A 17439-nucleotide genomic window follows, 5' to 3' on the forward strand; every position below is an offset into this window, starting at 1 on the left:
TTTGGCAGCCTTTTCCCCCTCTTCTTCCCCACCTTCCAGTGCACCATTGCTGGGTGTGTTTTGGACACTTGGACAAAAATAGTTTCAAGCATATTTTACTCAAAATAGGTCATAAAACGTCGGAAACAAGCTGTAGTATCTTACTGAGATCATTTAGGACCTAAACACTTAAAACAAGTAAAACACTCTAATATAAAATCTTATGTAAGGCCGCCCTAAATGTTCATAACACGAGTCCCATGGGCAGGGGGGATGAAAGTTGGAAAAGTCAGCAAAAGTCCCAAAAATGTTCAAAATACCTACACAGGTTCGAGTCCCACAAGTTCCGCCGCTGGCCAGGATGCGCAAAATGTCCAAAACGCGCTCAGCAAAGTCCCATGGGAAGGTGGGGACAAAAGTGACAAAAGTCGGGGAAATGTTCAAAAGTCCCACCCGGGTTCGAGTGTGCACTCAAACTCAAACTTGAACCCGGTTGGGACTCGAACCTGGGTAGGTATTTAGAAAATTTTGGTGGACTTTTGCCGACTTTTCTCATTTTTCCCCCCTACTTCCCGTGGGACTTTGCTGGGTGCGTTTTGGACATTTTTTGTATCCCAGGACTTGTGTGGCCGGCGGCGGGACTCGTGGGACTGGAATCCTGGGGAGGTATTTTGGACACAATTGGGACTTTTGAACATTTTGGCCGCCTTTTCCCCCTCTTCTTCCCGGCCTTCCAGTGCACCATTGCTGGGTGTGTTTTGGACACTTGGACAAAAATAGTTTCAAACATATTTTACTCAAAATAGGTCATAAAATGTCGGAAACAAGCTGTAGTATCTTACTGAGATCATTTAGGACCTAAACACTTAAAACAAGTAAAACACTCTAACATAAAATCTTATGTATGGCCGCACAAGTCCCGGGATGCCCTAAATGTTCATGACACACCCAGCCGAGTCCCATGGGCAGGGGGGATGAAAGTTGGAAAAGTCAGCAAAAGTCCCAAAAATGTTCAAAATACCTACACAGGTTCGAGTCCCACAAGTTCCGCCGCTGGCCAGGATGCGCAAAATGTCTAAAACGCGTCCAGCAAAGTCCCACGGGAAGGTGGGGACAAAAGTGACAAAAGTTGGGGAAAAGTTCAAAAGTCGAGTGTGCACTCAAACTCAAACTCGAACCCGGTTGGGACTCGAACCTGGGTAGGTATTTAGAACATTTTGGGGGACTTTTGCCGACTTTTCTCATTTTTCCCCCCTACTTCCCGTGGGACTTTGCTGGGTGCGTTTTGGACATTGTTTGTATCCCAGGACTTGTGTGGCCGGCGGCGGGACTCGTGGGACTGGAATCCTGCGGCGGTATTTTGGACACAATTGGGACTTTTGAACATTTTGGCCGCCTTTTCCCCCTCTTCTTCCCGGCCTTCCAGTGCACCATTGCTGGGTGTGTTTTGGACACTTGGACAAAAATAGTTTCAAGCATAATTTACTCAAAATAGGTCATAAAATGTCGGAAACAAGCTGTAGTATCTTACTGAGATCATTTAGGACCTAAAAACTTAAAACAAGTAAAAGACTCTAACATAAAACCTTATGTATGGCCGCGCAAGTCCCGGGATGCCCTAAATGTTCATAACACACCCAGCCGAGTCCCATGGGCAGGGGGGATGAAAGTTGGAAAAGTCAGCAAAAGTCCCAAAAATACCTACACAGGTTCGAGTCCCACAAGTTCCGCCGCTGACCAGGATGCACAAAATGTCCAAAACGCACCCAGCAAAGTCCCATGGGAAGGTGGGGACAAAAGTGACAAAAGTCGGGGAAATGTTCAAAAGTCCCACCCGGGTTCGAGTGTGCACTCAAACTCAAACTCGAACCCGGTTGGGACTCGAACCTGGGTAGGTATCTTGAAAATTTTGGGGGACTTTTGCCGACTTTTCTTATTTTTCCCCCCTACTTCCCGTGGGACTTTGCTGGGTGCGTTTTGGACATTTTTTGTATCCCAGGACTTGTGTGGCCGGCGGCGGGACTCGTGGGACTGGAATCCTGCGGCGGTATTTTGGACACAATTGGGACTTTTGAACATTTTGGCCGCCTTTTCCCCCTCTTCTTCCCGGCCTTCCTGTGCACCATTGCTGGGTGTGTTTTGGACACTTGGACAAAAATAGTTTCAAGCATATTTTACTCAAAATAGGTCATAAAACGTCGGAAACAAGCTGTAGTATCTTACTGAGATCATTTAGGACCTAAACACTTAAAACAAGTAAAACACTCTAATATAAAATCTTATGTAAGGCCGCCCTAAATGTTCATAACACGAGTCCCATGGGCAGGGGGGATGAAAGTTGGAAAAGTCAGCAAAAGTCCCAAAAATGTTCAAAATACCTACAGGTTCGAGTCCCACAAGTTCCGCCGCTGGCCAGGATGCGCAAAATGTCCAAAACGCGCTCAGCAAAGTCCCACGGGAAGGTGGGGACAAAAGTGACAAAAGTCGGGGAAATGTTCAAAAGTCCCACCCGGGTTCGAGTGTGCACTCAAACTCAAACTCGAACCCGGTTGGGACTCGAACCTGGGTAGGTATTTAGAAAATTTTGGGGGACTTTTGCCGACTTTTCTCATTTTTTTCCCCCCTACTTCCCGTGGGACTTTGCTGGGTGCGTTTTGGACATTTTTTGTGTCCCAGGACTTGTGTGGCCGGCGGCGGGACTCGTGGGACTGGAATCCTGGGGAGGTATTTTGGACACAATTGGGACTTTTGAACATTTTGGCCGCCTTTTCCCCCTCTTCTTCCCGGCCTTCCAGTGCACCATTGCTGGGTGTGTTTTGGACACTTGGACAAAAATAGTTTCAAGCATAATTTACTCAAAATAGGTCATAAAATGTCGGAAACAAGCTGTAGTATCTTACTGAGATCATTTAGGACCTAAACACTTAAAACAAGTAAAAGACTCCAACATAAAATCTGCTTAATGAGAAGAATGATCTTACCAGACAGAAAATAAGCAAATATCACCCTTATTTGAGATATTTCCTCTTACTTAGATTTCAGTTTTTGCAGTGCTCTCCTCATTTCTCACCGTCTTCTCCTACCAAAGCACCTCCACCTCCACCTCCCTCCCTTCCGCCGCCCGGCATGACGTGGGATCACATCAAGGAACCGTGTTGCCGGGAGTAACAGGGATTGAGAGCGACGCGTTGGAATGCAACTCCAGTGGAGCCCCTTGAGAGCGTTTGAAGGAGGAGGAGGAGGAGGAGGAGGAGGGACTATTTCCACTTGGTGCCTCTCTCAAGTGTTTCACCCCAATACTCCTCTTTTTTTTTTTAACTCCATCATCCATCCTCTCTGCATCCTTTTTTTTTTTTTTTTTGCCCTTTTGCTTGACTTTTTTGCTGCTGTTTATTGGCCCTCCGTCAGGCTGTCCAGGCAGGCCGCCTGTTTGTCTGTTAGCAGTGTAAATGCCAGCTAAACAGACAGTGGCGAGGGCAACACACACACACACACACACACACACACACACACACACACACACACACACATTCTCTGTCATCAGCAAAATGAAAGTGCTTTCTAGTGTTATTTGAATGAGACAGAAAAGATCCCTATTCAGCCCCCTTTGGCCGGCTTTTATGAACACACTCCCTCTCCTCTGTGCTGCTCACAAACGGGCGAGGTAGCTTTCCTGCTCAGGTAGGACCCCCTCTCTCTCTCTCTCTCTTTCCCTCGGTTGGGGCCCCCCCTTGCTCCCTCTTTTGTCACCCCCCCCTCCTCCCGCTCTCTCTCTTTTTCGCTCTCTCAATAAGCACAGATGCGTAAAGGGGCGGTCAAACTCTCCACACATCCACCAGTGGCAGCAGCAGCAGAAGAGGCAGAGGAAGAAGAAGAAGCGTCTCGTTGGGGGGAACAAGCGTGCAGGACGGCGCTGTGAGGCTCCAGGGCAGCGTGGAGGAACACGTGGACTCCCCGGGACCTTTCGGAGGCAAGGATGCAGGGAAGGAGTGTGCAGGGTGAGGCGTTCAAGGACCCCGACTTCTCATTGCATGGATGCTCCTCTCTTCATTGTGTGTGTGTGTGTGTGTGTGTGTGTGTGTGTGTGTGTGTGTGTGTGTGTGTGTGTGTGTGTGTGTGTGTGTGTGTTCCCCTCCCTCTTTGCACGACTCTCAATTTTTAACTTGGTCTTTTGCTAATCGGCGGCGTGATTTGACACCTGCAGGATTGGATTTCCAATATTTCATGTCTCATCAGGTTTTATGAATGCGTAATTAAGAAGCTTTTTCTATTTCTAATGTTTGTTTCCCAAACATAAATTACGGCTCACTTTTCTTCAAGTGCGCCTTTTTTGTAGGGATGTTCCAAAACGAGTACACACTTTTTTTTTTTTTTTAAATTGTTGTTGGCAAACATGTGCCACTCAAAGTCGCTCCTGGGAGAATTGGCCCCTCCCACATTTAGTAGCATAGAATCAAATACAGGTCCCGATAGTACTAAACTACATTTATTTAAGGTCGCGCAGGCACAGAAATTCACTACATTTCTTGAAAATGTTAAATTAATTTAAATGTGCATGGTTAACTATTAAAAATTATATATATTTTTTTAAATATTCAAGGCATATGTTATTTTTTTTTGTGTTACACACTCTCAAAAATATTAGCAGTAAGAGTTATTGAAATTATTTAAAATAGAATAGAAAGTACTTTATTGATCCCTGGAATTCAGCACCACAATTCGCTCACAATAGACAAAAATAATTAAAAAATAATATATTATCTGCGATGAGGTGGCGACTTGTCCAGGGTGAACCCCGCCTTCCGCCTGATTGCAGCCGAGCTTGGCACCAGCGACCCCAAAGGGAATAAGCAGTAGAAAAATGTATGGATATAACATATTTTATATATATAGTGTGAATGATGTCTGTCCATATGTGTTGGCCCCTGCAATGAGGTGGCGACTTGTCCAGGGAGTACCCCGCCTTCCGCCCGAATGCAGCTGAGACAGGCTCCAGCGACCCCAAAAGGGACAAGCGGTTGAAAAATGGATGGAGGGTATATATAATATAAGAATAATATAAATATATTATATATATATTCTACATTTAAGTGCGGTCAAGGATTTAAATGTGTATTTTGTAGCTATTTATGTGCAGGTATCACCGATACAAAAATATGTTTTCTCCTTGTGGCAAAAGTACACCCAAGTAGTGCACGTCCTTTCCCTCTGTGTGTTCCCAACTTCTGTATTTCATTTGTTTGCAGTCTCCTATCTATAGGTATGTGTGTGTGTGTGTGTGTGTGTGTGTGTGTGTGTGTGTGTGTGTGTGTGTGTGTGTGTGTGTGTGCTCATACAGTCCAGTCTTCCCAATGCCCAGTGCGCTGTATGGCTTTTTATTCCTATCTGACTCAACTGATGCTTCATATAGGGATGGAAGCCATGCACGGCGCTGGAAGCACAACGCACTGGAACACTGAATGCATCCCTTTCCCTCCTCTCACACACACACACACACACACACACACACACACACACACACACACACACACACACACACACGACAGTCCCCTCGTAGGCGAACCACGACCGTGAGTTAGTCCGAAGCTGTTATTCAGTCCATCAGCTGACAGATGACTTTCTGAAGTACAAAATTGATATCGATCCCGGCGAAGAGGAGCAGAATTGGACTCTGATGAATCAAATCGATTTGGAACCCGAGAAGCACACCTCGTTTCAGGGGGACCTGTCGGCAAAATAACACGCCCGAGAACCATTTGGTCACAGTTATTGACCAGCCTGGTTGTTATTCAGAGTCCCTGGAGTGAGGAGAGACCCGTGTTCCAAACACACTTACACATAAGTTCAACTTTTCTATCCACATATGCAAGCACTAGTACTTCTGTCATAAAACCTACAGGACTTCAAAAGCTGTCACAATCTGATCCCAGGACCGACTATTTCTATTTCTCTTTTTTTTTGCTATGGGAAAAAGCAAAAAAAATCTGACGTCATCCTTAAAAGTTACATGCTGTTTTGTTTTCGGCTATTTCCACCCCTATGAAATGGACTTGTCCTGTCCCCAAGACCCTAAGCAGTGCTTTAAAATGGTACTGGTGTTAGGATTTGATCAAGTGGGGGTGACCCCAGCACGCAGAGACGGGATTCCAGGTAGAATTACAAAACAAGGAAAATGTAACATGTCCAAAAAGTGATGGGGCAGAAGTGCACACTATGAATAATCCAACACAAACAGGTCCCTTCTGAGGGCGCACTTGAGCATAACGAAAAGTCCAACACAAAATCCTTTTTACCTCAGGGAGGCTAGGAAGGAAACACAAAGGGGTGAGGAATTTCAGGAATAGGGGAAAAAAAACAACGTACCAGGACTGACGAGGTGAAACAGGCGCCTACACCTGGGAGGAACAGGAGAGAATAACCGGCAGGACCCAGCTGTCGGTGACGAGTTTAAATACACCTGGGTAGGATTTGTTGCAGGTGTGCCTCGCTGCGGACTAATTAACTGAAGAAAGACACCGTATAAAAAAAGGAAAAGGCAGGGAAATGACAAAACACAACAACTGGAGGGACTTTAGTGTAGTGAATGATATTTATATAGCACTTTTCTCTAGTGACCCAAAGCGCTTTTACATAGTAAAACCCGATATCTAAGGTACATTTAAAGCAGTGTGGGTGGCACTGGGAGCAGGTGGGTAAAGTGTCTTGCCCAAGGACACAACAGCAGTGACTAGGATGGCGGAAGCGGGGATCGAACCTGGAACCCTCGAGTTGCTGGCACGACCACTCTGCCAACCGAGCTATACCGCCCCAATGGTCTCGTTTTACCTTCTTATTTGACACATTCATTAATTTGTTGACAAATTCAATAAAAATAAAATCATTATAAAAGAGGAGACAGATGAGGTGGTCCGGGCATCTGGTCAGGATGCCACCTGAACGCCTTCCTAGGGAGGTATTTAGGGCACGTCCGACCGGAAGACCCAGGACAGGTTGGGTAGACTATGTCTCCCAGCTGGCCTGAGAACGCCTCGGGATCGCTCGGGAGGAGCTGGACGAAGTGGCCGGGGAGAGGGACGCCTGGGCTTCCCTGCTTAGGCTGCTGCCCCCGCGACCCGACCTCGGATAAGCAGAAGAAAATGGATTGATGGACATCATAAAAGTCTCCACTTGGAAAAATGTTTTTCATGAAATTTTTGTTTAATATTCATGATAAACTTCTTACTTATCTGATTTGGTTTATTGCGTTGTTAGACCTATTTGCGTGTTTACATCCTTAATCGAATCAAAAAGTTGTGTCGGTGATGCAAATTGGTGGCAAGAATGTAAATATATTCACTTTGTCCTTTTTTTTTTTTTTTTTTTTAAATTACCTGCAATGAATAAACTTTTCGCCATTCAAACCAGAATGTTGTCCTTATTTCTCACCACACACATGAATAGTGCCATGTTGTTCTAGAACTGGGGTCACCAACTGACCAGGTAGCCTGTTCTAAAAATAGCTCAAATAGCAGCACTTACCAGTGAGCTGCCTCTATTTTTTTTATTGTATTTATTTACTAGCAAGCTGGTTTCGCTTTGCTCGACATTTTTAATTCTAAGAGAGACAAAACTCAAACAGAATTTAAAAATCCAAGAGAACATTTAAAAGACTCGGTCTTCACTTGTTTAAATAAATTCATTTATTTTTTTACTTTGCTTCTTATAACTGTCAGAAAGACAATTTTAGAGAAAAAATACAACCTTAAAAATGATTTTAGGATTTTTAAACACATATACCTTTTTACCTTTTAAATTCCTTCCTCTTCTTTCTTTCCTGACAATTTCAAGTAAATTTATTTGTTTTATTGTAAAGAATAATAAATAAATTGTATTCAATTCTTCATTTTAGCTTCTGTTTTTTTCGACAAAGAATATTTGTGAAATATTTCTTCAAACTTATTATGATTAAAATTCAAGAAAATGATTCTGGCAAATTTGGAAAATCTGTAGAATCAAATTTAAATATTGTTTCAAAGTCTTTTGAATTTCTCTAGAAATGTTTATTCTGGAAAATCTAGAAGAAATAATGATTTGTCTTTGTTAGAAATATAGCTTGGTCCAATTTGTTATATATTCTAACAAAGTGCAGATTGGATTTTAACCTATTTAAAACATGTCAGCAACATTCTAAAATTAATCTTAATCAGGAAAAATTACTAATGATGATCCATAAATTATTTTTTTTATTTTTTCAAAAAGATTCGAATTAGCTAGTTTTTCGCTTCTTTTTTTGGGGTTGAATTTAGAATTTTAAAGAGTCGAAATTGAAGATAAACCATGTTTAAAATTTTAATTTAATTTTTTTCCCCGTTTTCTCCTCTTTTAAACTGTTCAATTAAGTGTTTTTTTTTCATCATTTATTCTCTACAAAAAACCTTCCGTAAATACCCATTTTTTTATATACCATATTTCCTTGAATTGCCGCAAGGCATATAGTATGCGCCTGCCTTGAATTACTGCCTGGTCAAACTCGTGACATCACGAGTGACACTTCCCCTGTCATCATTTTCAAAATGGAGGAGGCTGATTTCAATACCGGTCATTTGAAATCGCATAAAGGGGAGAAGATTAAGAGCTATGTAGTAGGATTTAAGGTCCAAGCTTACATCACACTCAAATTGTTACTGCATGCCTTTGGTAAGTGCCGGAGTGAGAAGAAGTTTTTGATTAATTAGCGCATGCTTACTTTTACCGCATGCCTTTGGTAAGCGCAGGAGTGAGAAGAGGTTTTAAATTAATTAGCGCCCTGGCGGCAATTCAAGGAAATACGGTATATATAGATTTATTTATTAAAGGTAAATTGAGCAAATTGGCTATTTCTGGCATTTTATTTAAGTGTGTATCAAACTGGTAGCCCTTTGCATTAAACAGTACCCAAGAAGTAGTTCTTGGTTTCAAAAAGGTTGGTGACCCTGAAGCTTGATAACGTTGCCTGTCCTCTAGCGCCACCCTCTGGAGGAATCGGGATCAATCTATATCTACTGACTGACAGGTCGCAGTTTTTTTTTTAAATATATTTACTATTTTTTTATATGTATTTTATTTATGTGCGAGTTTTTAAACCAAAACGCAATTATCACGCATTTAGTAAAAGTTGTTATGGTCAGCCACGCTGTTGTCTTTATTATCATCCGGGAACTTAGAGGAACATAATACATGTTTTGACTGGCTACTTACGTGTTCCCTTTTACTAGCTGGGCTCAAGATAGTAGTTAGTGTATTATAATGTAACACATTATAAAATATGATAGACATTAAATATGTAAAAGTACAACGTATACACTAGTAAAAAGTTGGTAGCCAGGGCCAATGAGGGAGGGGTGAGTGTGATGTCACTTCCGGGACTTTTCTTCGCTTTTTTTTTATTTATTTTTTTTATTTTTTTAACGTTTTTTTTTTTTATTATTATTTTTAACGTTTACCGCATAGTAAATAGTCAAAAAGTGCAAGTACAAACATTTCCGATAAAACAACAACTTCCGGATTTTTAGCTCCTTAATGATTTCTCGTCTTTGTTATACCGCCTAAACTCAAAACATATGAAAATAAAATGTTCCCATTACAGTGAAAAAAAAGACCATAAAACTTTTACCTTTTTCAAAAAGTTCCTTGTCAAAATGTACTTGTAGAAACATTTCCGGTAAAACAATAACTTCCGGAATGTTCGTTTTTTGTTTTTTTTTATGTTTATTTATAAATTTCAACAATTACTAACAATAAGTCAAAGAACAATATAAAACATTATAAAACATTCTGAAAACAGTAAAAAAAAAACAGCGCCAGGGTCTTTTTTTCGCCTATCCGTTGGAAAATCGTGGCTGTGACGTCACCTGGTGTCCTGGAGCCGACACCCAACGTTTCTGTAATAAGTTATATTTAGTTTATGAAGCTATATGACGAACTAACTGTTTTTGTAGAGCATTTTATAGTTGTATCTTCAGTTTCCATAGTGTAGTGGTTATCACGTTCGCCTAACACGCGAAAGGTCCCCGGTTCGAGACCGGGTGGAAACAAGTTTGTTTTTACACGCAATATAATTGACCCCGACTTAAACAAGTTGAAAAACTTATTGGGGTGTTACCATTTAGTGGTCAATTATATGGAATATGTACTGTACTGTGCAATCTACTAATAAAAGTTTCAATTAATCATTAACCAAGATTAGTCCCGCATTATTTTGTGAACTGCTTTTTTTTGTCACATAATAATAGTGTTTCCACCCGGTCTCGAACCGGGGACCTTTCGCGTGTTTGGCGAATGTGTTAACCACTACACTATGGAAACTCGTTGTTAAACTGACTTTATATCCATCCATCCATCCATCCATCAATCTCATGAAGTAAAAGTATCAATCAATCAATCATTAACACAGAATAGTCACACATTATTTATTGCACTGTTTTGTTTTGTCCATCCAACCATCCATTTCCTACCGCTTATTCCCTTGTAGCCTATCTCAGCTACAATCGGGCGGAAGGCGGTAAATATCCTGGACTGTCTATCTGTGTTGGCCCTGTGGTAAGGTGGCGACTTGTCAAGTGAGTACCCCGCCTTCCACCAGGATGCAGCTGAGATAGGCTCCAGCAAACCCCGTGGCCCCACAAGGGAAAAGCGGTGGAAAATGACTGGATGGATGGATATAAAGTCTATAAAACATGAGTTTTCATAGTGTAGTGGTTATCACATTCGCCTAACATGTGAAAGGTCCCTGGTTCGAGACCGGGTGGAAACAAGTTTGTTTTGCATTCATACCAATACACACAATATAAATGCATAATGTGGACCCCGACTTAAACAAGTTGAAAAACTTATTGGGGTGTTACCATTTAGTGGTCAATTGTACAGAATATGTACTGTACTGTGCAATCTACTAATAAAAGTATCAATCAATCAATCATTAACACAGAATGGTCCCACATTATTTTGTGCACTGTTTTGTTTTGTCACAAAATGTTAATGTTTCCACCCGGTCTCGAACCAGAGACCTTTCGTGTATTAGGCGAATGTGATAACCACTACACTATGGAAACTGATGTATAAAGTGACTTTATATCCATCCATCCATTTCCTACCGCTTGTCCCTTATTTGGGGTGACGAAAGGCTGCGTACACCCTGGACAAGTGGCCACCTCATCACAGGGCCAACACAGATAGACAGACAACATTCACACTCACATTCACACACTAGGGACCATTTAGTGTTGCCAATCAACCTATCCCCAATCAAAGTTTATATTGATTGATTGATACTTTTATTAGTAGATTGCACAGTACAGTACATATTCTGTACAATTGACCACTAAATGGTAACACCCCAATAAGTTTTTCAACTTGTTAAACATGAATGAACTTTAATTGGAGACAGGGTGATTGTTGACAGTGTGAATGTTGTCCGTCTATCTGTGTTGGCCCTGTGATGAGGTGGCAACTTGTCCTGGGTGTACCCCGCCTTCCAGCCTGCAGCTGAGAAAGGCTCCAGCACCCCCCGCGGCCCCAAATAAGGGACAAGTGGTAGGAGATGGATGGGTGGATGGATATAAAGTCATCTCAACAGTCAGTTTCCATAGTGTAGTGGTTATCACGTTCGCCTAACACGCGAAAGGTCCCCGGTTCGAGACCGGGTGGAAACAATATTATCATGTGACAAAAAAATTAATAATGGGGGACTTATCTTGGTTAATGATTAATTGAATCTTTTATTAGTAGATTGCACAGTACAGTACATATTGTACGAATTTTAGCGATATTACGGAGATGAAAGAAGGCCGTTTTAGTAACGCTTTTAATTTTTTTATATACCATATTTCCTTGAATTGCCGCAGGGCATATAGTATGCGCCTGCCTTGAATTACCGCCTGGTCAAACTCGTGACATCACGAGTGACACTTCCCCTGTCATCATTTTCAAAATGGAGGAGGCTGATTTCAATACCGGTCATTTGAAATCGCATAAAGGGGAGAAGATTAAGAGCTATTTAGTAGGATTTAAGGTCCAAGCTTACATCACACTCAAATTGTTACTGCATGCCTTTGGTAAGTGCCGGAGTGAGAAGAAGTTTTTAATTAATTAGTGCATGCTTACTTTTACCGCATGCCTTTGGTAAGCGCAGGAGTGAGAAGAGGTTTTAAATTAATTAGCGCCCCGGCGGCAATTCAAGGACATACGGTATATATAGATTTATTTTAAAGGTAAATTGAGCAAATTGGCTATTTCTGGCAATTTATTGAAGTGTGTATCAAACTGGTAGCCCTTCGCATTAATCAGTACCCAAGAAGTAGCTCTTGGTTTCAAAAAGGTTGCTGACCCTGAAGCATGATAACGTTGCCTGTCCTCTAGCGCCACCCTCTGGAGGAATCGGGATCAATCTATATCTACTGACTGACAGGTCGCAGTTTTAAAAAAAAATATATTTACTATTTTTTTATATGTATTTTATTTATGTGCGAGTTTTTAAACCAAAACGCAATTATCACGCATTTAGTAAAAGTTGTTATGGTCAGCCACGCTGTTGTCTTTATTATCATCCGGGAACTTAGAGGAACATAATACATGTTTTGACTGGCTACTTACGTGTTCCCTTTTACTAGCTGGGCTCAAGATAGTAGTTAGTGTATTATAATGTAACACATTATAAAGTATGATAGACGTTAAATATGTAAAAGTACAACGTATACACCAGTAAAAAGTTGGTAGCCAGGGTCAATGAGGGAGGGGTGAGTGTGATGTCACTTCCGGGACTTTTCTTCGCTTTTTTTTTTTTTTTTTTTTTTTTTAACGTTTTTTTTTTAATTATTATTTTTAACGTTTACCGCATAGTAAATAGTCAAAAAGTGCAAGTACAAACATTTCCGATAAAACAACAACTTCCGGATTTTTAGCTCCTTAATGATTTCTCGTCTTTGTTATACCGCCTAAACTCAAAACATATGAAAATAAAATGTTCCCATTACAGTGAAAAAAAAAAGACCGTAAAACTTTTACCTTTTTCAAAAAGTTCCTTGTCAAAATGTACTTGTAGAAACATTTCCGGTAAAACAATAACTTCCGGAATGTTCGTTTTTTGTTTTTTTTATGTTTATTTATAAATTTCAACAATTACTAACAATAAGTCAAAGAAAAATATAAAACATTATAAAACATTCTGAAAACAGTAAAAAAAAAAAAACAGCGCCAGGGTCTTTTTTTCGCCTATCCGTTGGAAAATCGTGGCTGTGACGTCACCTGGTGTCCTGGAGCCGACACCCAACGTTTCTGTAATAAGTTATATTTAGTTTATGAAGCTATATGACGAACTAACTGTTTTTCTAGAACATTTTATGAGGTTGGCTTTCGGTTTCCATAGTGTAGTGGTTATCACGTTCGCCTAACACGCGAAAGGTCCCCGGTTCGAGACCGGGTGGAAACAAGTTTGTTTTTACACGCAATATAATTGATTAATGTGGACCCCGACTTTAAACAAGTTGAAAAACTTATTGGGGTGTTACCATTTAGTGGTCAATTGTATGGAATATGTACTGTACTGTGCAATCTACTAATAAAAGTTTCAATTAATCATTAACCAAGATTAGTGCCGCATTATTTTGTGAACTGCTTTTTTTTGTCACATAATAATAATGTTTCCACCCGGTCTCGAACCGGGGACCTTTCGCGTGTTAAGCGAATGTGATAACCACTACACTATGGAAACTGGTTGTTAGACTGACTTTATATCCATCCATCCATCAATCTCATGCAATCTACTAATAAAAGTTTCAATCAATCAATCATTAACACAGAATAGTCACACATTATTTATTGCACTGTTTTGTTTTGTCCATCCATCCATCCATTTCCTACCGCTTATTCCCTTGTAGCCTATCTCAGCTACAATCGGGCGGAAGGCGGTAAATATCCTGGACTGTCTATCTGTGTTGGCCCTGTGGTAAGGTGGCGACTTGTCAAGTGAGTACCCCGCCTTCCACCAGGATGTAGCTGAGATAGGCTCCAGCAAACCCCGTGGCCCCAAAAGGGAAAAGCGGTAGAAAATGACTGGATGGATGGATATAAAGTCTATAAAACATGAGTTTCCATAGTGTAGTGGTTATCACATTCGCCTAACATGTGAAAGGTCCCTGGTTCGAGACCGGGTGGAAACAAGTTTGTTTTGCATTCATACCAATACACACAATATAAATGCATAATGTGGACCCCGACTTAAACAAGTTGAAAAACTTATTGGGGTGTTACCATTTAGTGGTCAATTGTACAGAATATGTACTGTACTGTGCAATCTACTAATAAAAGTATCAATCAATCAATCATTAACACAGAATAGTCACACATTATTTTGTGCACTGTTTTGTTTTGTCACAAAATGTTAATGTTTCCACCCGGTCTCGAACCAGAAACCTTTCGCGTGTTAGGCGAATGTGATAACCACTACACTATGGAAACTGATGTATAAACTGACTTTATATCGATCCATCCATTTCCTACCGCTTGTCCCTTATTTGGGGTGACGAAAGGCTGCGTACACCCTGGACAAGTGGCCACCTCATCACAGGGCCAACACAGATAGACAGACAACATTCACACTCACATTCACACACTAGGGACCATTTAGTGTTGCCAATCAACCTATCCCCAATCAACCTGTCCCCAATCAAAGTTTATTTTGATTGATTGATTGAAACTTTTATGAGTAGATTGCACAGTACAGTACATATTCTGTACAATTGACCACTAAATTTTAACACCCCAATAAGTTTTTCAACTTGTTTAAGTCGGGGTCCACGTTAATCAATTCATGGTAAATGTGTTATGTGTAGCAACGCCTTCTACTTTTATGGATAACAAAACGTTTTTCAACGCAATAATTTTTGTTGGATTGTGCCGTCAAAAAATTGAAGTCTAAGAAAAAAAATGGCTTATTGTTTGTATTGTCGCTTTATGTTTATTATCCGTGAAAACAAAAAAATGTATGCATATTAATGTTTTGTTGTGGTTTGTGCAGCCCTTTGAGACACTTGTGATTAAGGGCTGTGTAAATAAACGTTGATTGGCAACATTAAATTGGCCCTAGTGTGGGAATGTTGTCTTTCTATCTGTGTTGGCCCTGTGATGAGGTGGTGACTTATCCAGGGTGTATACCGCCTTCCACCCAATAGCAAATGAGATAGGCTCCAGCAATTCCCTGCAACCCCAAATAAAGGACAAGTGGTAGAAAATGGAAGAAAGGATGAATGAATATAAAGTCATCTCAAAAGTCAGTTTCCATAGTGTAGTGGTTATCACGTTTGCCTAACTCACAAAAGGTCCCCGGTTCGAGACCGGGCGGAAACATCAACATCTTGTAACAAAACAGTGCACAAAACAATGTTTATTGATTGATTGATTGATTGAGACTTTTATTGATAGATTGTACAGTACAGAAGATATTCGGTACAATTGACCACTAAATGGTAACACGTGGTCCTGTCCACCTGGCCAGGATCTTCAGCTCTCACTGGATAGGTTTGCAGCCGAGTGTGAAGCGACCGGAATGAGAATCAGCACCTCCAAGTCCGAGTCCAAATAACATTTTGACTCTCAGGCCATCTACAGAGCCAATATGTAGACTTCTAATCATAGAATATGTAGACTTCTAATCATAGAATATGTACACTTCTAATCATAGAATCTGATACTTGTCAGTTTCCATAGTGTAGTGGTTATCACGTTTGCCTAACACGCGAAAGGTCCCTGGTTCGAGACCGGGTGGAAACAAGTTTGTTTTTACACGCAATATAATTGATTAACGTGGACCCCGACTTAAACAAGTTGAAAAACTTATTGGGGTGTTACCATTTAGTGGTCAATTGTACAGAATATGTACTGTACTGTGCAATCTACTAATAAAAGTTTCAATCAATCAATCATTAACACAGAATAGTCACACATTATTTATTGCACTGTTTCACTTTGTCCATCCATCCATCCATTTTCTACTGCTTATTCCCTTTGGGGTCGTGGGGGGCGCTGGTGCCTATCTCAGCTACAATCGGGCGGAAGGCGGTAAACATCCTGGACTGTCTATCTGTGTTGGCCCTGTGATGAGGTGGCGACTTGTCAAGTGAGTACCCCGCCTTCCACCAGAATGCAGCTGAGATAGGCTCCAGCAAACCCTGTGGCCCCAAAAGGGAATAAGCGGTAGAAAATGGATTGATGGATGGAACCCCGTGGCCCCAAAAGGGAAAAGCGGTAGGAAATGACTGGATGGATGGATATAAAGTCATGCAAAATCTGAGTTTCCATAGTGTAGTGGTTATCACATTCGCCCAACGTGCGAAAGGTCCCCGGTTTGAGACCGGGTGGGAACTAATTTATTTTGCAATCATACCAATACACGCAATATAATTGCATAACGTGGACCCCGACTTAAACATGTTGAAAAACTTATTGGGGTGTTACCATTTAGTGGTCAATCGTACGGAATATGTACTGTACTGTGCAGTCTACTCATAGAAATTTCAATTAATCAATCATTAACAAAAAATAGTCCCACATTATTTTGTGCACTGTTTTCTTTTGTCACATAATGTTAATGTTTCCACCCGGTCTCGAACCAGGGACCTTTCGTGTGTTAGGCAAATGTGATAACCACTAGACTATGAAAACTGACGTAAGAGCTGACTTTATATCCATCCATCCATTTTCTAACGCCTGTCCCTTATTTGGGGTCACGGAAGGCAGAGTACACCCTGGACAAGTGGCCACCTCATCACAGGGCCAACACAGATAGACAGACAACATTCACACTCACATTCACACACTAGGGACCATTTAGTGTTGCCAATCAACCTATCCCCAATCAAAGTTTATTTTGGTTGATTGATTGAAACTTTTATTAGTAGATTGCACAGTACAGTACATATTCTGTACAATTGACCACTAAATGGTAACACCCCAATAAGTTTTTCAACTTGGTGAACATGAATGAACTTTGATTGGGTTATAGGTTGATTGTTGACAGTGTGAATGTTGTCCGTCTATCTGTGTTGGCCCTGTGATGAGGTGGCGACTTGTCCAGGGTGTACTCCGCCTTTTGCCCGAATGCAGCTGAGATAGGCTCCAGCGCCCCCCGCGACCCTAAATAAGGGACAAGTGGTAGGAGATGGATGGACGGATGGATATAAAGTCAGCTCAACAGTCAGTTTCCATAGTGTAGTGGTTATCACGTTCGCCTAACACGCGAAAGGTCCCCGGTTCGAGACCGGGTGGAAACAATATTATCATGTGACAAAAAAAAAAATAATGGGGGACTTATCTTGGTTAATGATTAATTGAATCTTTTATTAGTAGATTGCACAGTACAGTACATATTGTACGAATTTTAGCGATATTACGGAGATGAAAGAAGGCCGTTTTAGTAACGCTTTTAATGTGTGACTCAAAGGAGAGAGT

General features: G+C 41.1%; 13 non-coding genes across 13 annotated transcripts; 9 read left to right on the top strand and 4 right to left on the bottom strand.

Moving 5' to 3' along the window:
• The first annotated feature begins 9958 nt into the window (after nucleotides 1-9958).
• On the top strand, nucleotides 9959-10031 carry trnav-aac (transfer RNA valine (anticodon AAC)). Its single transcript has one exon. It is a non-coding gene; the product is annotated as a tRNA-Val (tRNA).
• A 198-nt stretch (nucleotides 10032-10229) lies between these two features.
• trnav-aac (transfer RNA valine (anticodon AAC)) lies at nucleotides 10230-10302 on the bottom strand. Its single transcript has one exon. It is a non-coding gene; the product is annotated as a tRNA-Val (tRNA).
• A 375-nt stretch (nucleotides 10303-10677) lies between these two features.
• trnav-aac (transfer RNA valine (anticodon AAC)) lies at nucleotides 10678-10750 on the top strand. Its single transcript has one exon. It is a non-coding gene; the product is annotated as a tRNA-Val (tRNA).
• A 225-nt stretch (nucleotides 10751-10975) lies between these two features.
• trnai-aau (transfer RNA isoleucine (anticodon AAU)) lies at nucleotides 10976-11048 on the bottom strand. Its single transcript has one exon. It is a non-coding gene; the product is annotated as a tRNA-Ile (tRNA).
• Nucleotides 11049-11575: 527 nt separating this feature from the next.
• Nucleotides 11576-11648, top strand: trnav-aac (transfer RNA valine (anticodon AAC)). The gene has a single exon. It is a non-coding gene; the product is annotated as a tRNA-Val (tRNA).
• A 1702-nt stretch (nucleotides 11649-13350) lies between these two features.
• On the top strand, nucleotides 13351-13423 carry trnav-aac (transfer RNA valine (anticodon AAC)). Its single transcript has one exon. It is a non-coding gene; the product is annotated as a tRNA-Val (tRNA).
• Nucleotides 13424-13632: 209 nt separating this feature from the next.
• Nucleotides 13633-13705, bottom strand: trnav-aac (transfer RNA valine (anticodon AAC)). Its single transcript has one exon. It is a non-coding gene; the product is annotated as a tRNA-Val (tRNA).
• Nucleotides 13706-14080: 375 nt separating this feature from the next.
• trnav-aac (transfer RNA valine (anticodon AAC)) lies at nucleotides 14081-14153 on the top strand. The gene has a single exon. It is a non-coding gene; the product is annotated as a tRNA-Val (tRNA).
• Nucleotides 14154-14378: 225 nt separating this feature from the next.
• On the bottom strand, nucleotides 14379-14451 carry trnav-aac (transfer RNA valine (anticodon AAC)). The gene has a single exon. It is a non-coding gene; the product is annotated as a tRNA-Val (tRNA).
• Nucleotides 14452-15266: 815 nt separating this feature from the next.
• On the top strand, nucleotides 15267-15339 carry trnav-aac (transfer RNA valine (anticodon AAC)). The gene has a single exon. It is a non-coding gene; the product is annotated as a tRNA-Val (tRNA).
• Nucleotides 15340-15689: 350 nt separating this feature from the next.
• On the top strand, nucleotides 15690-15762 carry trnav-aac (transfer RNA valine (anticodon AAC)). The gene has a single exon. It is a non-coding gene; the product is annotated as a tRNA-Val (tRNA).
• Nucleotides 15763-16282: 520 nt separating this feature from the next.
• trnav-aac (transfer RNA valine (anticodon AAC)) lies at nucleotides 16283-16355 on the top strand. Its single transcript has one exon. It is a non-coding gene; the product is annotated as a tRNA-Val (tRNA).
• An 833-nt stretch (nucleotides 16356-17188) lies between these two features.
• Nucleotides 17189-17261, top strand: trnav-aac (transfer RNA valine (anticodon AAC)). The gene has a single exon. It is a non-coding gene; the product is annotated as a tRNA-Val (tRNA).
• Nucleotides 17262-17439: the final 178 nt, after the last annotated feature.

Source organism: Nerophis ophidion, linkage group LG06, assembly GCF_033978795.1.
Source record: "Nerophis ophidion isolate RoL-2023_Sa linkage group LG06, RoL_Noph_v1.0, whole genome shotgun sequence".
Taxonomy (NCBI): Eukaryota; Metazoa; Chordata; class Actinopteri; order Syngnathiformes; family Syngnathidae; genus Nerophis; species Nerophis ophidion.